Source organism: Chamaea fasciata, unplaced genomic scaffold (genome assembly GCF_029207755.1).
Source record: "Chamaea fasciata isolate MVZ Bird 193981 ecotype frontalis unplaced genomic scaffold, bChaFas1.0.hap1 SCAF_1, whole genome shotgun sequence".
NCBI classification, from domain to species: domain Eukaryota; kingdom Metazoa; phylum Chordata; class Aves; order Passeriformes; family Sylviidae; genus Chamaea; species Chamaea fasciata.
This window is the reverse complement of record NW_027094086.1, coordinates 105,678,458-105,698,045: the sequence shown is the minus strand read 5'-3', so window position 1 is coordinate 105,698,045 and position 19,588 is coordinate 105,678,458. Positions and strand designations below refer to the sequence as shown.

At 41.9% G+C, this 19,588-nt stretch overlaps 1 protein-coding gene across 6 annotated transcripts in view; it reads right to left on the bottom strand.

Moving 5' to 3' along the window:
• The window catches only part of ELMO1 (engulfment and cell motility 1), a 304,867-nt gene extending 285,579 nt beyond the window's left edge, over positions 1 to 19,288 (bottom strand). For 2 of the 6 annotated variants that reach the window (XM_066192190.1, XM_066192232.1), the window contains exons 1-2: positions 18,402 to 18,551; positions 17,803 to 17,873 (exon numbers count right to left, since the gene is read on the bottom strand). The gene's annotated coding sequence lies outside the window, so the exon portion shown is untranslated. Of the gene's footprint in view, positions 1 to 14,086; positions 14,104 to 17,802; positions 17,874 to 18,093; positions 18,154 to 18,401; positions 18,552 to 18,954 lie in introns of those variants that run through there. The other 4 variants (XM_066192198.1, XM_066192206.1, XM_066192224.1 and 1 more) reach the window with 4 other exon arrangements.
• Positions 19,289 to 19,588: the final 300 nt, after the last annotated feature.

The following is a 19,588-nucleotide window of genomic DNA, read 5'->3' as shown; positions in this document are numbered from 1 at the left end:
GGAAAAAAAAAAAAAAAAAAGAAAGGAGGCTGATTTGCTGATTTTACTAGGATCTGCCATGCCAAGAATAAAATCGTCTTTTCACTTAAATAATGAAAAATACCCACACAGTTAAACCTGCTAATATTATTTAAAAATATGTACAGCTGGAAGAGTGGCATGTTGCTCTCATTCACAAGTTTGCTACATCTTTACTGACGCCTACGATCTCCCCTATAGGTCTATTTGCAGAGGCATTTCTCCCAGGGGCCAAGTTTTCCATTCATGTCCTTTCTTCCCCCTTCTCTCCTGCTTTATCCCCTTCCTCTAGCAGAGCCCTTCAGTCACATTAGGCAAAGCATTTGTGCTGTGACATGGGAAACTGATCCAAGCCTCCAGCAAGCAAAAAAATAAGCTGAATAAAACGAAAAAATTTATTTTTAACTTGGATGGTTTCCCAGACTGAGCTTATTCCCCACCACAACAGGTGTATCAACACACCTGGGGAAGAAACTGAACAAACCAAGCTTCAACTCTTGCTAACATAACTACTGCTGACAAAGTCAAATGTATATATTAGTAGGATAAGAACATTTTTAAAATATTAATATTGGAGTGGGGGTTCCTACACTAGGGAAATCTTTAAACATCATAAAATGGACTTAATACATATTCCTTATGTTGTTCACAGTTTCCTTTGCCAGTTTGGCTAATTATACGATATTTAAGTTTAAACATATGTTGCCTCCCTTGCAGTGAATCCTCTCCTCCTACATGATACAGCAGTGAAGTCATCTTGCTGACTTCAAGTTGAATCCTGCACCCTCCTCAAGTAGGTGGGCATCTTTAGCTTATACAGAAAGCAGTCCAGCCCTGGGAGCACAGCGATTCTCGTTGTGATAAGCTATCAAGAGCCTGACCACGACAAATCTCCTGAAATACATCTTTCAGATGCTCTCTGTGTAAGAACCATTGTAACTTCTGCCATCCTGAACATATGGCTCTTAAAACATGTAAGAGATGCTCAAGATGCATCTGCACTGGAGTGAAAGGTGAACTAGCAAACCAGAATCTTTTAATCTCCTTCCTTTCATACCATTACCAACTCACTTTAAGACTTTGGGGTTTTCTTAATAAAATCAAGACACATAAGATACAAGGAGATTCCAAACATAAGGAAGTGGCAAAAGACTAAGCAAAAGAATGTATTTAGAAGGGCAAAGAATCTCACAGCCCTTTACGAACTTTCATGTGCTGCAGACAGGAAAATCTCTTTCAGTTACTGCGTTCCACATTACAGCAGCCTTTAGTAAGCAGAGAAGCAGAGTACACCACAATAGCTGTGTTTCATTAGCTTAGCACAGCAGAGTATAGGACTTAAAGGGAATAGACAGCAGCTGAAACTAATTGCATTAAATTAACATTAACCCACAAACCCAGAAGAGGCATATAATACTCAGGACTGCTACAGAAGCGGTAACCCAGAATTAATGTCTGTAAAAGACGAACAGTTCTGCTCTAACTGGGATTCAAAATCCTAAAGGAAGAAAGTTCACCTCAAATAGTGGTCCCTGAGGGTGGGGGGAAGGAAAGAAAGGAAAGCATGGCCTAGTTAAAAATATCAGTAGGTAGGAACACAAACTGTAAAATGATGTGGTTCCCAAAAGACTGACATTTTTTTACGGTTAATACACACATTCCCACACATTTCTTCTCAAAAAGGACTTTGAAAATAAATCTAATTTTAAGATCTGTAAATGAGATGGACGTGAGAATTTAAACACATAGGGCTGAAAAGACAAAACCTCAGAGACTGAAGCAAGAAAGGCAGCTGGGACTGGAGTGGACTAAAATATAGCCAAGAGTGACAGCTATATTTCAATTGGTGACTGTACATTTCGACAGTCAATAAGTCTTGCTCCTACAAGGGCTTAAAGTAGAAGAGTATCAACAAAAAAAGGTCCTTAATAAATCTAAAGTGTTAGAATGGGGAGACACAGAAACTCAAGGGAGCATGGTGTGCTCAAACTGAAGAGGAAATTTATGCTAAACATGGGGATGGGGAAGTAATTATTTAAAAAATTAGAGAGATACTGACTTACAGTACCTTCTCATTTTATCTATGAGCAGAAGAAAGTCACCTTCTGGCGCAATTGGCCAGGAGGAAAAAACAAGATCCCCAAGTTCCTTCTCCTAGCCCCAGCTAGAAATGTCAGCCTGGTCAGGCCCTTGGCTAGCTGCAGGTCAAAAAAGAAGAACAAAGCCACCGAGGCCTGAGGAAAGGTATAGCAGAAGCTGCTATCAGACCAGGTCTAAGACTTCATCTGGTGTCTTGATTGCCTTTGATCATCCGAATTTACATGGCTCCTCCAACTGGAGATAAATTCTACTTCACGAGCAAGCCAGCATTTGGAAACAATTAACATCCTATTTTCATTAACCATCATGTTTTTCCCTTCAACGTCCCTGTAGAATTTAAAATGTTTATAAAAAGACAAAAAACCAACCTGTGGACTTTAAAGTTACAGTAAAACTTCACAACATGAGTTTGTGCTTTAGGATGTTTTAAAGCTCCAAACAACTGCCTAACAAACACAATATTAATTTGTAATCCATCCTTACTGGGCAGTGAAAATTTCTTTTTAGTTGAGCTCTTCATTACAGCAGGATTTTATAGCTGTTCCTCTGTATTTGTCTACCATCTGCACAGAACTCTCCCATATGGACGCACAGTACCTTTTTTTTTTGTTTTGTTAGGTCTCCTTCATTAGCAATACTTTTTCATGAGCAGAACAGGACTGCCTAAGAGTGTCTAAAATATAATGCTTCATTGGCATTTTGAAGTTTTTAATGTTTAAAGTGAGTGCTTACCGGTATTTTTATTTAAACACTTTGATAAAATTGCTAAAGCAGCCTGAATCTCACTTATCTAGAGGTTTCTACACTGACAATGAGGCTTTGTGTAAAGTCACACCCTGCAAGTTCCAGGGCAGAAGTCAGGTAAGTTAAGAGATGACAATCTAATTTTAGTACAAGTTTTGCCTTTTAGGGCTTTAATTTCATTTTTTCTTTAAAAAAGAAAAAGATTGTTTTCTCATACGTTTGTCTAACCAAAGAGAGCAAAGAGCCTCCATGTGAGCAGCAGGGGTAAGGTAAACCCATGTGAATTCCTGGTGCAGGTTTCTAGCTGTTTAATCAGGTTCACTCCAGAACCTTTCCCCTAGAATTTTTGCTCTGCCCAATTTCCTGCTTTCAAAAACCTGTCTGAACTTTGCATCTTTGGGACCTCTATTGCTCTATGGACTTGGTTGGAATCAGCTGACAATTTAAAAGTAGAGTAGAAAAGGAGGAAAGAGACACAGATCCCATACACAGAAGCAACAGAATCTGTTGCTGTTTCTCGGGGTACCAGGCTAAAACTTCAGAGGATGGCAGGAATGGCCCAATTCTTTCAAGCAGCAGATCAGCTTGCTCTCCATACCTAATACAACACCTTGCCAGCAGAAATCCATCCTGAAGTTTTGGCTTAGCATGCTGGAAACACCAGTTATACCCAAGATTCTCTTTTATATGTGATTTCAGCTAAAACTTCCATTTCATTGCACAAGATCTCCTTTCAGCCCTAACAAAACAGATCATTTTTGATCAACCTTATCATCAAATAATTTTTCAAATAAATAACTTAAGTTAAAAAAACTCTATAGCTGTTGCTATTCACTCTTACACTTCCATCAGCTATTTGCATAGTCATTCCCACTCTGATTTAATCGTTCCTTTCATGATTGTCTAAGTCTACATTGAAAATGAGAACAGTAAATCAAACTAAGCACTTGGCAGGCATGTACTGGTGAGATCACAGCAAGATCCTGGAATAGCATAGGCACTCTCATATGGAAAAGGCTTGTGAAGTTCCCATGCAGTTCAAGTAACCATCATCTGACTCAATGAGCAATACTGAGACGGACACAGCCCTCTGTGGAAATTGGCTGTTAACTGGGTGAACACCCAGGGAGGTGGCAGAACTGGCATCCAAAGCTGCACAACTGATGTGCCACATTATGTGATCTAGCCATATTACTGCATTAATAAAACCAGCATAGATCAGAGCTTTTTAATCTAATCACAGGAAGCTCAGAGGTAAAATATTAGAAGCAAGAATACAAAGTCCCCATTAAAAGGTAAGCCTGAATACACAGAGAGGGTTTCATTTCTCTGACTTTCAGTTCCCTGGCTAAACAAAATGCAACATTTCATGAGGTAGAAAAATAAGATATTGTTTAGAAAAGGTGTACTTGGCCTGAGGAGAATCACAAAAGGATTACTTAAAATGCGTTTGTGATTCATCATGGTTCAATAACTTCTCATGAATGCTAATGTGTTTCAGAGAGATAGAAAGGCTTGTGCAGGTGTGACAGAAACAATTAGTCAGTTATTAGTAAGCGCTGGCTTCACTGGCAGTCACACTGCTGGAGCTCCACACTACCTGTAGGCCTGCCAGTAACTCTCCACATGCTGCTGATACTTAGAACTGCCAAACAGGCAGGATAAGTTATATCTGCAAACACTCATTCCTCTCTCCTCATTTTGCCTGACTCCATGATAAAATTTGCAGTTAAAGTAAAATGCTACATGCTCAAGACAGTGTGGCTCCTCTTCGGGAGTAAGCATACGAAAAGAATCTAAGTTTATCCACGAGCCCATAAACTAATCTACACACTAACTCACTGCATTTCCTCTCCAAGGTCTTCTAAAAAGGTGCTTATTCCAGAAGAAGTATACCTGCATGGATCTACCTATACGGAGTAGAACAGACAGCTCTGTTTAAATTTCAGCTTCACCTTGCTTTAGTGTAACTACTCCCTCCACCAGTAGCTTTACAGCAAGCAATAAAACTTTATTCTCTTTTAACACTCTGGAGATCCACTCATTTCCACAGGCCTTGCAACAACATTTAGAGAAAATTTTCATATGTGTTGCCTATTACCCTGATATCTGGCATCCTTTCCTAAAGTAGATGTCAGAACAGCATGGACGACTGTGTAATTTAAGCTTTTAAGAAAATATGCTAAGATCCCTTAATTACAAATGATGTTCAACACTTAAAAGGTGACCCTCCAACAAATACTTAGGAAACAAGCCCCAATATTTTCTGAGAGCAACAGTATAATCCACGCAATCATGCTCCAATAGCAATGCAGAGATGTGTTTACAGCAGCATAGAGCAGCCTGGCTTTGACTCTGTGCCTCACTACACACTTGAGACACCCAACTGCTCCAGCATAATGTTCATCCTCACTATGAGACAGACATCACAATTTTTGTAGCATAGTCAATCTCTGAAATGAATAGCAAGTAATTCACTAGTGGCTGATTAGCTATACAAAATTCTCAAGGTCAAAGGCCAGTGAAATTAGATGAAAACCATTAAGCCAGCAGACTTCAGGTTTATTTGATAAAGAACACAGCCACATGCCTGTGTCCTTTATCCAACCACACTTCCAATTAAATTTGCAGGAACTCAGTTTTCATCTACTTTAGTGGCTAATTTCTTAATATTTGCTACCACTAAAATAATAAGCACAGACCCCTCTGTGCTGTTGTACTGCAGGTTTGCACACATGCATGTGTGTGCATGGATGTAAAAGCCAGATATTTTGATTAAAAGAATGCTTCCTGAGTGCAGATTACAATCTCTTGTTGTCTAAATAGCAAAAATCTTCATAGCAAGGCTTTGCAAGCTGTTCAGAATGTAGCTGTGGTCAGAAGCATAGCTGCAGCTGCACAAGATGGGTGCTTCCCACCTGGCTGATCTGACCCTGTGCATTTATTTTCTCCATCATTACTCATACCTGTACTTCAAAAAAGAATATGACCCATATTCTTTCTTGGTTTGTGTTGAATTAACAGGAGCAAAAGTTAAGTTCGTATTTAATTGTAATTTAATAAGAATCTTTCCTGTCTTCACACCCACCCACCCACCTTAAAGGACCCAGAATAATCTAGGATTGGCCTTAAAAGCTCAAGAGCTTCCTTACTCCCACTGCAGCCTTATGGTAGACAACCCGTAATGCTGTCTGCTGAGGACTCAAACAGGCTCTGCAACAGCAGACAGAAAGGATGGAGAGGGAAGAAATAAAAAGAAAAGGAATGAAAGCCCAGTGACTGTTCTGAAGCAGCAGACAGTTTCTATGCCTCCTGACCTACAGGGCAATCCAAGACGCAACTCGGGCTTCATCATTCTCCCCAGAGGATGCAAAGGTTGTTTGCAGACTTGCCACAGTCCTGCCCTGCCACCAGCTAGTGATCCTGCATCCAGCTGGGCAACGTATTCTATAAAAATGAGCATGTGTTAGAGCTGTGGAGGACTGAGGAATATTTACCTATCACATGTGCCATTGTGTCCCGCTCTTCTGCTCTCCAGTCAGTTATAGGTTACACAACAGCTCAGTACATTCAGCCTCAGTTTTCATATGCCTGACAGACTAAGCTCATGTGACTTTGTGTGGGGGAAGCCCCCAAAATTACGTATCACAGATTTAAATTCCTAAACTGAAACACTGGAGATCACAAATTCCCTCTTTCAGGCTTATCTTGCAAAAGAGACAGGACCTAAATAACCTCGACAATACCTTCCCCCCCACTTTTGGGGCCTGCTAATGCATTCCCCTTCCACGCGTTTTATTTCTCTTTTCTCCTCCTTCATTCAACCTTATTCTACCATCATCAAAAGCTTCAAGGAACCTGAATGTTTTTTCTGACGTTTCTTTGCAATGCCAAGTTCTGCCTTTCACTGCCAGTCCTGGTATCCTCTCCCCTCTCCAGTAGCCCTTCCACAACTATAATCCATTCTTTCAAGAGCTGCATTTTCTGTTGATAAGTGCCAGAGGCCAGGAAGGCTCCTGGCCATACAGTTCCAACAGAGTCTGAAACTGAACAATTTTTTTTTTTTTTTAAAGAGGAGATAAGGAAGTCCAAGACATGGTTTTTAAAATGAGAATAATAATAAAAAAAATGCCTCTGGCATTGGCAGCTTTTAAATATAAACACATAAAATTTCCTTTCCAAAGGGGCAGCTAACGTAAAACACTTTTCACCAGTAATGAACACCTGCTCCTCCTATCTACATAAAATGCTCTGCAGAATAGAAGTAAAACATTACATTGCTGATTCATATACTCATAGATGTAAATAACATTCTAGTATTTGTAGCTCATTTCTGCAGAAGCAAATGGTGAGGCCAAACGCTACAAATTTCTGCTGGTTCTTCCTAATACAGTCTTGCTCTTCTTGTAACAATTGTGCAAGGCAAGCCATTGACAATTGCAGAATGACACCATTTCTTGTCAGAAATACTTTAAAATAACTACTGCAGAAAGACACGTTATTTGATGCCAATATCTCAGCAACCCCATCTTTTTGTCTGCAAGGGTAACAACAGGGAAGCTGCTGCTCCCAAGACAAAGTTGCACTACTAACAAAAAATGAGAGAAGCTCCTTCTCTTCCTGCATACTTACTCTACTTTAGTAGCATACCAGTGGGAAAGAAGCAGGTAACTTCTTCCCCTGAGGTATCCAGATTGTTCTGCAAAATAGCAAAAGCCTTTGGAATTATCACATGTATCACATGCAACTTTCACTAATTTCCTTAGTTCCTCAATGGGACCAGAAGTAGGTGAAGACCAGTTTTAGACCTTAGAAAGGGAAAAGTAACTCTGCATATTTTAAGTCTGCATCAATTTCCTACACAATTCAAGGAAGGTGCCTTCCTTTCTTCAACCTAATTTTTTTTCATTCAAGACTTAAAGCGTTGAGCTGTGACTGTGTGCACAAAGATGCTACACACAGCTCACAACTGAAGAAGCAACGTTTACAGCACTGTGTAACTGCAAGAACTCTCTTTCTTCTACTTCTAAAGGCCAAACGCTAGAGGTGTAGCACCACTGTACTGAGTGACTTTATTTTTAGCAAGAGAAACTGAGTTATGCAAGCTGTTCAGAATTACTTGCTTAACATTTTTAGTGGAAGTATTATGGCGAGTTATTACCAGCTTTCACTGTACAAGACTACAATAATCCCTGCACAGGATTCTCCATTAAGATATCAAAACCCTACAGATTTTTTTTTCTTTTGAAATAAAACAAACAAGCAAACTCCAAACCAAACACACACATAAAAATCCAAACATTCAGAGGGACTTTTTTTGGTTTCAAGTGTAGATATCCCAACATGAAATCAGTATGAATACATAATAGAAAATTATGGAGAATGTCAAGGATTAGTATTTTTCAACTAAATCATATTGCTACTTCGTGGTCTTTTATCTATGGACAACCTTTAATACAGAACAATCTGCTCTCATTCAGAGAAGAAGGAGAGATGGTCCTTCACTCATGAAATAAGTATCTCCAGAGAGTCTTTATGTACACTCCTTTAAGAGCTCATGTCAGCTGTCCAGTAATATTTTAAAACCACCTGTGTTCATTTCCATTGACAAAGTGCCTTCTAAAATGTCCTTTTTTTCTTTGACTTCATGTTCACTAGGCTTTGTGCCACCATCAGAATAAAAAATTAAAACAATAGCACATTTCTCAAACTGAATTTAACACTTTTTAAATGCTTTTTTTTTTGCCTTTAGCACATACTAAGAGAGTTTGAGAACTTCTACCTACAGTTGGTATGTAGGTTTATTCAATACAAATGCTGGACAGTCAAACCTAAATGGGGCAGCCCGGAGCTTCTCCCAGTGTCTGGTGGGAATTCCACTATATAATTCAACAGATAGAGCAGTTCAGTTCTGCCTGTATCTGAAAAAAATTGATTGCAGATTTTTTCTGCCCTGTTTGGCTAAATCATCTCACCAAAGCACTACAATTACAGCAGGAACTTTGTATTACAATCTGACACATGCTGTCCATGCTGTCCCCAGGGAAGGCAATTCCCAGATTTTATTCAGAAAATAGCTTGCAAATATATCTCTTTGTCTACATTTGGCCTATTGTCTACCCTTGTATTTTTTAAATTAATGTTGAGAAGATGCTCAAAACAACCTCCAAGCTCCCTAAATACTTCAGGTTATCTTTATGAATACAGAATACAACCTTGCCTTGCTCTCACTTGTAACTTCTCCCATAGAACAAGTGAAGTTCAAGTGAAAACACTGATCAGACTTGTCTTTCTCTTTTGGTAAATACATGTAAATTAAGAGATCTTGCTGCAGTTCTCACAAGCTAGCATTTGACTGATTAACTCTTTTTTCCAGTGGTACTACTTTTGAAAAAAACAATAGGTCCTGAAGTTTGGACTAGATGATCTTTAAAGTTCCCTTTCATCCCAAATTGTTCTGTGGCCCAGATTAAGTTTTAAAAAAAGATATTTTTCTCCCAAGGCTTCTCTAAACCATGCCTCTTGTCCCATGTAGCATGTATATGAAATGACAACACACATGGACCACCACACTGAAAACCCAAAACTCTCTTTCCCTTTGGCTACTAGTGATAACACAGTTAATTACATGCATAGCTGTAATTACACACCCATAACTAACACTTGTCTATCTTGACAGAGAAGAGGCTGCTGGAAACAGATTGGGATGAAGAAGCTAGAAAATGCAGAAAACATTTTATGAGCGGTTTTATGCACTTCTTACCAGAATCTGAACTGTGTGGCACACCTGAATTCCCCTCTCCATCCTTCCTGTTGGAACCCTGCTAGCGTTGAAACACTGGAGGGCAGCCATCCTGAGGATGCACTCACTCAGAGCACCAGTCCTTACTTGATGAAAAGACCAAAACTACATTCTCAAACCAGTGATTTACAAGTCTCATCCATCACGTTAAAACTACATAGTTGCACAATGTCATTCTACTGAAGTTACAAATCTCACAAACCACCTGTAGCAGAAAACACTGGTCCTGCCCAGGTTCTGTCTGAATTGAAAAGGAAGACATCAGCAGTATGAAAACTGTGCTGGCTCAGGCTTACCATTTCCAAATTAAATTAAAACTACTGATTCTTCTAAATGGCCCCAAATTGCTAGCCTGAGAGACTACCTCTCCGTTCAGTCCACATCCACAGCTGGGGCTTCTTTGTTACAGAGGAGACAGCTACCCTCAGGACATTCTCCAAAGGGGGCCATTAACCCTGAATTTCAATAGATCAAGAGGGAAAAGCCCCAGAACAGGAAAGCAAGGCTTATCCCCTTAGCCAAGCTTATGAAGACCAATGAACATAGCAAGAACAATTATTTGGAAACAAAGGACCTATGGGTTGACTTAAGTTTGATTTTCTAGTCTAGTTTGGTGGTTCTCTATGTACTGATTTAGAGGAGGGAAGTCCAACTGCTTTTTCCTTTATGCCATCATTGCTTTAATTAGAAAACGTAGCCTATAGGCCAGTACAGTTGGTTTTTTCAATCTTCGTATATTAATTATACAGAATTAATTTAAAGTTAAAAGCCTCTCCATCTCTAGAGTGAAAGTAATAATTTTACAAAATTTAAGCAATTTGGAGCACATAGAAAAAAAATCTTAAAACCTACTGGTTTAACTTCAATCCACATACCACTGAATCATGGATGGTTTGATCCCTTTGGCCTATGAGCTGGCAGACCAATTTAAAAGCCCAGTGTAAACACCCCAAGATCATTTTATTTATGTATTTGTTTCAAAATAGAACTCGAATTCCAACTTGGATTTAAAATAATGCATTTTTTTCCCCTTCTGCCTCAGCAGACATTTCTCCTTTATCATAATGTGTCTTCTGATTCACTTACAGCTGCAGGGGATGAAGTCTTTGCAACCTCTACCTTCCAGAAAATCATCCCAACACAGTATGACACGACCAACTCTTGTAACCCCCATAGACGCCCGGACACTTTTCCAACAAGCTAAATTCCTAAGGTAGCTGAAGGAAAAAATGGGCTATTTTTAGCAGGTCAAGAAATAAAAGCCCAGACTATTGGATATTTTAAAAGTTTATGGAAGATGCTGTATATGGTTACATATTAAGGCTAATCCAAGAAATACAGACTGAAATCACCATTTCATACAGAGGGCAGAACAGATGCCCAAGTTTCCAGTTTGTCCAAACATGGCAGAGAAAAAAGCCAAGACAGAGAGAGGCTCAGAGCAGCACAGGGTACGAGATGATTTTCCTCTTTCAATATTGCTTTCCATGTTTGCACTTTTTAAAAAGTTTCAATTTTAGCTCCAAAATATGAAAATCAGTCATTTCAAAAAAGACCACATAAACTGACCTACTTCTAACATTAGTTACAATAGAAAAGAAACAAAACTAAAAACAAACAACATGGTATTTTTTTCAAGGTCTGAATGATTTTTTTTATGCTCTTTCCCTCATTTTCTGGAATTGACACTAGCTGTCAAATCCTTATTTGCCATAAATATGGTTAAAATTGTTTTAAGTGGTCCAAAATGAAAAAGAGCTTTTCATTTTGTTTTGTAGACTATTTGGTTGACTGGCTCCTTTTTCTCCCCCTTTCTCCCTTTTCCTGAGTAGTTGCAACCACCACACCAAATGTGTCTTTTGGTTTCCAATGGAACTTCTGAGGTTGTTTTGTTTTGTTTGTTTTTTTTAAGAAAAAGATGATTAAGCACAACAAAAGAAGTTATGCATATCTACAGAAGAGATTTTAGACCTATATTAAGTAGAGCTCAGAATCAGACCCCACATCTAGGCCTGAATTTTGTGAGTTTGGTAAGCAGAAGAGATTTCAGCGCATGTGTGAAGAGGGACAGTGGGAGGTGGGGTGAAAAGGTTGATAGGAGGAATGTACTTGAACCACAGGAGGTAGAGTTTCAACAGATGAGTCTGCTGGTGCTTGAAGGGAAGAGGGAAAAAAAAAGAAAACTTGGGAGGGGGAGGAAAAAAAAAAAAAAAGACAAACACCACTACTCCAACATTTTAACAGCCTAGTGACCAAAGGGTGTACCAGATATCTTTTCCAGAATCCAAGGACAAGTACTTAGACTTAGGATTTTTTTTTTTCACTTGGTTTGGCTCAGTGTTACTGAAAAAGTTTGTCCAAAAGTCCATGCGCTGAGCCAACATTTATTAAGTTTCAATTTCCAGCTGAAGCCACAACTGTTGCTATGAAAATTAATGTGACAATTGTACCAGAAAGCAAAGCAATGGAAAAGACTGCACTGGTAGGTAACAAGTACATTCATGGGCACCAAGAGTAAAAATTGTATTATATCAACCTGTGTCACAGACATTTTTCTCTTCTTATTATTAGAGAAAAAAATGTGCAAATCAAATTTATTGTTTGGCCAGAGGGTATTATATGAACAGTTATAAATTCCTCATAATCCAACCTCAGTAGATTACTGACTGTCCTAAAATATGAAGCAGCAATTTAAAGAGTCACCCCTGCTATATTCACATCAACAAAATTCGGTGAAGAATACTGCAAATTGCCAGTCTAGCCAGACAGAAAGCCTGAACTGCTAACATGAGGTATCTTTGCCAAAACCCTTGTATCCCTCAAACTTCTGCTGGACTATATGATTAATGTACGTTGGCTGAAGAGAATGAAAAATAGGCTATCAATAGTTTCACTTCAGCTAAAAATTCAAGCAGCAGAATGCATGTATGTTCTGAGAATATATGAATAGCTAGTTAAAACAAATCTGTATGGAAGAAAGTGTTAAAACAACTGCATTTTGTAGGAGTTTATTGAAACATTGGTTTTGCTGAACTCTTTCCATCACTCCAAAACACAGAAAAAATTGTTTTAACTACATAAAAAAAAAAATCTATCTCCTAATTCCCCAACAGTTAGACTGTTGGGGAAACTCCTATTACTACATAAAAGATCAAGTCACCATCAGAAGGAATAGATTTCAAGTCCTCAAACAAATGCATGAAGTGCTTACAACATGTGCGTGGTCACAGGAAAGGAAAAAAACATACTGAATTTTATGGAAGTTTCCAACAGACTACATCAGGAGACCTGACTCTTCTCATTTTTACTATGAGGCTGAGAATGAGCTAGAAGTAAACCACCTTTGAAAAGCACCAGTCATTTAATCTCAGACAACACACAAAAATCTCAGCTGAAGGAGCTAGGCTGAAGTGCTGACTATAATTTGAGCCTGTCTTCAGACCCTGCATATCCCTCCTCTTGTGTAACTTCAAGATGTTGGATGTATTTGATATGGGTTGTCAACTTCATACATTTTCATTAAGGAAAATATGGTCTACACAGAGCACTTTGTCCAAGTTCATGCACACTCTCTGATTTCCACAAAAGCTCTGGTAAATTAGATGATCTTCAAGCAAGCTTCCTCTGCTGTATTAAAAAATGGGAGTTTAATGCCATCACATCTTCAGAATCTGAAGCTCTCTTAGAAGCAGTGACCTGTCCTCCCTTTCAGTTGAAGCAAGCTCAACAAGAAAAAAAGCCAGGTTATTATATGTGCATCCATGTAGCTGATAAAGAAATTACACTGTCCCTGATGACACAGTATTTCAGAGTTATACTTATACTTCATATGCCAACCATAAATTAGGAATGCACAATAAACCCTTGGAGCTAGAAGATGATACACACTTCAGGCCACAGCTTTTCTTGAAAATCCTAAATAGAATTATTTATGTGAATAAAAATCTAAGGGTTCCCAGGATAAAGAATTTAAGGACTGGGCAAAGACCTTAAAATCATGAGTGCTGGCACAGAGAAATAGCAAAGAATAAGGTACTAAAGCAGAAATGGCAAATGCAAAGGAAGAAGTTACAAGGAGAGTTTAACTCAAAGTAATAAAAATCAGAAGGAAAGCAGAAGCAAAACAGAAAATGCACACAGCCAAGAGACAGATGTAGTTTGGTAATAAACCTGTTTGGGAATAATTTGTTTTCTTATTTTCCACCCTCTCACACCTCCCCCATCCCCAGCCTCCTTACTGAAGATGATGTTTCACTAACATTTTAAACCAACTTAATTCCATCTGAAAGGGGAAGTCTTTCCCCTAAGCACTGACTTGTAGTTCCCACTCCCTCCCTTCTGCTAGTACTAGCTTCTGTGGAGTTCTGCAGTGTTATTTTACTGTAAATGGAACCCAGCAGAAACAGCAGTAAGAAGACTTACGTCCTCAAAGGTGGTAAGAATAGGTCCTTTATCATATTTTCATAACATCTCCAGGTAGTATACTCAGCTTTCTGAAGAACTCCATAGCCTGCTCCCTAGAAATGCACCAAAGTGAGTTCACTTGTACATTAACAAAAACACTTTTCTATAAGGGATCCCTACCAGCAGTACCTACAGGTCTTCATCATAGTGTGATCTATTGCTGAACAAAAAAATGCCTTGTCCACTAAGTTCTCACAATTAACTTTCCTCTCCTAGCAGGCATTGACAATAAGCCAACTGCAGACAAATCAAATACTCCCACTGGAAACCTGCCATTAGGAAAAATAAATCAATGCACTTTCAAGGGTTTGCAAACAAGCACCACGTGAATCCCTGTTCACCTTGCTCTTGGGTGCAGGCATGTGCTTTACAAAGCCATCTGCTCAGCAGCTTGAGAAATCAATACCTTACTTACTGATGGGCACCACACCTGTGGCACCAGCCACTAAGTGTCTGCCCAGAACACGGAAGTTTTCCTCAGTCAAATTTGAAATGGAGAGAAGACGAAGCATGCTAGCTATCCCCTGGAGCATAGACTTTTCATTAATATTCCTCTTCAATGTTAACAGCGATCAGAAAACAGAGGAAGCTAGCAGGAAGGGTATGACATTATCTTCAATCTCTCTTTTGTGTCTCACACTTGCAATAATGAAAGATCACACCACCAAACCAAATTCTTGCAAACAGCTTGATGCAAAAATGCTGAGCAAAAGACAGCTTTGCAAGACTGTGACTTTTCTTCCATCAGTCTCTCTAAAACCATATGCATGCAGTTTATTTAAGTGTCACATATATAATATCTTCTCTTAGATCAGTACTATCAAATACTTGCCAACATTCTGACTTCTGCAAATTGCTTTTAGTTTCTCTTTCCTTTTCCAGTGTTATATTTGAAGAGAGAGGAGAAAAAATAAAAGGAAAAAAAAAAAAGGTGACTGACTTAAGTAGAAGAAAAATTATTCTAAATCCTTTAAACAGTTGCTCTGTTAAATTGACACAAGTTTAACAACGTGTACTTGGCACATTCCTCTTGCCACGAATACAAGAAACTTAAAAAAAAAACCCTCACTCAAACCAGGGAAATCTTTTAAAGATACAGCACATACCTTGCTGAACAGTGGTCTGATAGCTGTTACAAAGCCATTTGTAGATTCCAGTGCTCGAACAACAACAAAGACAGTATAACTAAAGACTTTTTCCTTATTTGAAATCTTTTTAATAGAATGATGACTGAATGGGGTGTCAAATCTGACCAACCCATTCTCACTCAAATTAAACATTCCAGACAGTGCAGAGACACAGCAGAGGAGAAAGTCTACTAGACCCGGGTATAACAGTGCAGAGAAACAGACCAGAAGAGACAACAGTACTTTTGCTTGATTCAAGGGTACATGATGTTTTCTAGTTCCCGGGGTTCCCAAAATCCCATCGCCTTCTACAAATGCGGAGAGTTCTTTTAATACAAGGACATGCTGAACATTCACAGCACAGCATGACAAAGAGAGCTAGTAAATTTTAAAGAGATTGTTTATTTCAAGGAAACTGACTATCAAGTGACAGCAAAATCTCAGCTCCAGAGGAAAATTATACTGGATGGCTTCATCTAAGTCCCAAGCAAATCCATATATGAGAATCACAGAATTAGCAACATTGTGGCTGGCAATGTATCAAATCACAACAAAACAAAAAAACTACCACCAACAACAAAGCTTGTTATTGGAACAGGAGAACACTGCATGTTAGTGTGCAGGTGCACTGGCAGAGATCTGGGGAAACCTTTTCCTAGTTACACTTAAATCTATAGGCATTAGCCACTAACTCCATCACATACTGAAGCCATCTAGAGTGTCAAAAGAAGAAAGCAACAAGTCTTATGTGTGAACATGGGAGCTCTGCTCCCTGTGTATCAACATGGAAAACATGAGATCATACTCCAACACCACTCAGTAGGCTGGACACTGTGAGAACGCATGTCTGTGAGCCCAAACCTTAAAATCAAAGGGACTTCTACTAGGTAGAAAAAAACAAAGAGCGGAAGGAAGGGTGGGGCACCACGTTACTCTTGATCTGCAATTCACTACCTCACAGCATTGCTGCCAGGAAGTCCAATGCACACAGCAGTGTTTCAGCAACAGTTACACTTTTCCGTCCCATAATAAGCTTTGTTTGATGACAACCAGGGTAAAAGGGCATTAAAAAATAACTTTACAGGAGAACACAATATGTTGCACCCAAACAGCAAGAATACGGAAGTACTTGCTTTTAAGAACACCAATGGTCAGGTTATATAATGACAACTGCAGAACTGCAGATACATTTGCTTACCAAGACTGCTACAGAGTAAGCAGGTAAGAGCTGTTCCTCTCCCCTCAGCAAAACCTGTCTGAACTCTGCACCTATTAAGGTTTTTTTCCCGGCATGGGGAGAATATAAGGAAAAATATCAAAATGGTAAGTATGGAAACCAGATCTCCTTCCTCTACCCCTCCTCCCCATCAGCAAATCGTTCATTAGAACAAGTCCTCAGACCATGATATTCAAAGCGAAGTTGCAAACTACAGATAAGGCAGCTGTATTGTAGTGCAGAGTGAGTTTCAAACAGATTACAAAGAAGAGAAAATAAAGTCAACTACCCCTATGCAACCTTTCCAGTATGAATAAATTGTGATTCAGGTTTGCCTCTAGACAAGTCAATTCGCACACTCAGATCCACAGACAGATGCACTGACAGTATCTTTTACTAATACCCATTTCACATCATGTTCCTGTTTTAACCAGACTAATCTTTCTTTTCTCTGACTGGTGAGTTTTAAAAGCTGCTGCAGTACTTTTAACAGCTTTATGACGTGTGTTAATGGATATTTTGCTAGCAGTAAACAAGAGGGACTTTTACCAGCAAGCTGTCACTGCTGCTGTTCCTCCTCCTTATCTAGTTACCGGTCATCAGATTAGATCCCTACCACCTACTTATAAAGCTAAAAAAAAAAAACCAACCCAAAAAAACCCCAAACAAACAAAAAAAACTACCACAAAAGTGGGAATTAGAGAAAGAAAACCGTCAAAGACAGCAAACTTGCTGCTCAAACTGGAAGAACTTTATGTAAATTTCACTGTATTTTCTTTCCTCTGTAATATTCTGCCTAAGCCACTCAATCAAGCAGGAATGACATGGAAAGAATGGGACTAATACGAACAATGAATGATCCATAAATGTCTACAAGATTATATAACTGAAGATGAGATGGCATGCATGTGTGCGCGCATTTGGGGGAAAGGAGGAGAAACAGACAAGGAGAAAGAGGAGGAAACAACATCCCCAGTCACAGATACAGGACTCAGCACAGTTCTTACTCAGTTTTCCCTCTCTTCCCAAAGACAAATACTTTAACCAAGGGCAATCAGGCAGCTGAGGGATAAAAGCAAAAGAAATCCCATTTGCTAATAAATACACTTCAAAACATCCCTTGCTGAAATTGCACCATAACTGCAGTATCATGAAACACAGCTCATAGACAACCATGTTTATACTAAAGCAATTAACACACGGTACATTTCCTGCACCGTTATTATCATTGGCATTCTCTCTGTGTTTGTTACACATTTTGAGCCTTGGCAGGTTAAGAGATATTCTTTTAAAGTTAACAACAAAACGTTGATGATTTGAAATGTACTCACTGTTATTTTTCAGGAACTCCTATATTTACTTTACACCATTCTCAGGGGAGAGCTGAACAGTTGTATTAGTTCTGCAAGGAAAAGATATTCAAAATAAACTTTGCAAAGGCTTTGAGCCAAAAAACTTCACGGATGTAACTTTTTAGACCCAGTACCCACTTGCTTTACAAGGCTGCACACTGTGGCTTTGCATAATCACCACCCACATTTCAGTACAATCATTTCATCTGAAATTCATCAGCGGTTCGATCACTTGTGTGAGCATAAACTTAGGAAAAGGAGCACACGCACCCCCTCCCGCCCCCTAAGAAGCTCTCGGATGCCGGGTCGAGGGGGAGGCATGCCCTCGGAAGCGGCGGTTGGGTACCAACGCCAAGCTCGGAGCCGGCTGGCTGCGGGGATGCACTTGCTTCAAAGTTGAGCCTTCTCCTCCCGAGCGGCGCCCGCGGCGGTGCGGACACTTGCTGCGGCCGCAGTCTCCGCCCGGGCCTGACCCTGCGCATTAACCCCCGCGGCTCCGGCCGCGGCTGCTGGCCCGCACGCCGCCCCCGCCCCCGCGCCGGTCCCGCCGGGTCTGCCGAGGCCCCGCCACCACTCACCCCCCGCGCCCGGAGATGCGCGGCTCCCGTCCGCGCTCCCCGCCAGCGGCCTCCGGCCACCAGAAGCAGCCGGTGGCGGGCAGGGTTGCCCGGGGCACGGAAGGGGGCTGAGGCGGGGACGGAGCGGGAGGAGGCGGCGGCGGAGGAGGCGGAGGCGCCGGCGAAGTCGCGGCGGGGAAAAGCGGGCGGCTGTGGCAGCAGCGGCCCGGGGGCCGGCGGAGAGGGCAGGGCGGCGGGAGGAGCCGCTGTGCGAGGCGAGGCGAGGCGGGTCGGGCCGGGCCGCCCCCCCGCCGGCAGCCGCCGTCCGAGGCCCCGGCGCACTGACAAGCACGGCGCTGCGCTTCCTCTTTCTCGCAGCGACGGCGGCCGCCCCCCGCCCCGCACCTCCCGCCGTGGGGAGCGGCTGCGGCGCTCGCCCGGGCAGGTGCGGGGCTCTCCGACAGCCTGCCTCGTCCCGTTCCTCCCCCCCGGCTGCCCTCCGTGCCTCTCCGCGCTTCCCCGCACAGCCCGGCCAGCGCTGCCGCGTCTTCGCGCCGGACCGGGGCTCTCCTACCTCCGGCGTGGGCAGCGCCCCCGCCCCAGGGCAGAGCGGGGCCGCTCAGCCGCCCCTGCCGCGGGAGCCGCGCTCCGCTCCCGCCGCCGCCTCAGTGCGGTGCGCTGGGCTGCCCCCGGCGCTATCCCATCCCGGGGCTCGCACAGGCACCCGCCGCTCTCACTTCCTCTTCCTTCCTCCTGCTGGCCGGGCCGCGATGTGCAACCCCGGGCCGGCCGCCGCCGAGGGGTCCCGCGGCTCGGTAGCACCTGCGGGCGGGGGTCGACACCCGCTCCCGCCTCCGCCCGCTGCCGCTCCGCTTCCCCCGTGCGGGGGTGCGCCTGGCGTCCCGCCTCCTGCAGCTCCTAAATGAGGGATTTGAGGCTACCTCCTTGCCTTTGGAATAGCTATTTATGTTTTGATGCCGCTTCTCTTCCCAGAGAGCCGCCGCCGCTGTGCAGCCCTGCAGCGGGCACGCTGCGGCGGCGACGTCTCTTCGCCCCGAAGCGAGCGAGCCGGCGGCGGAGCCCAGCCCGACCCAGCCGGGCCGCTCCGGGCCGGGGCCCCGCCGGGAGGAGGCGGCCGCAGCCCCGCTCCGCGCCCCCTGCCCGGCTCCGCCGCTGGGTACCGGCTGCTCCAGGCCCTGCGGCTTCAG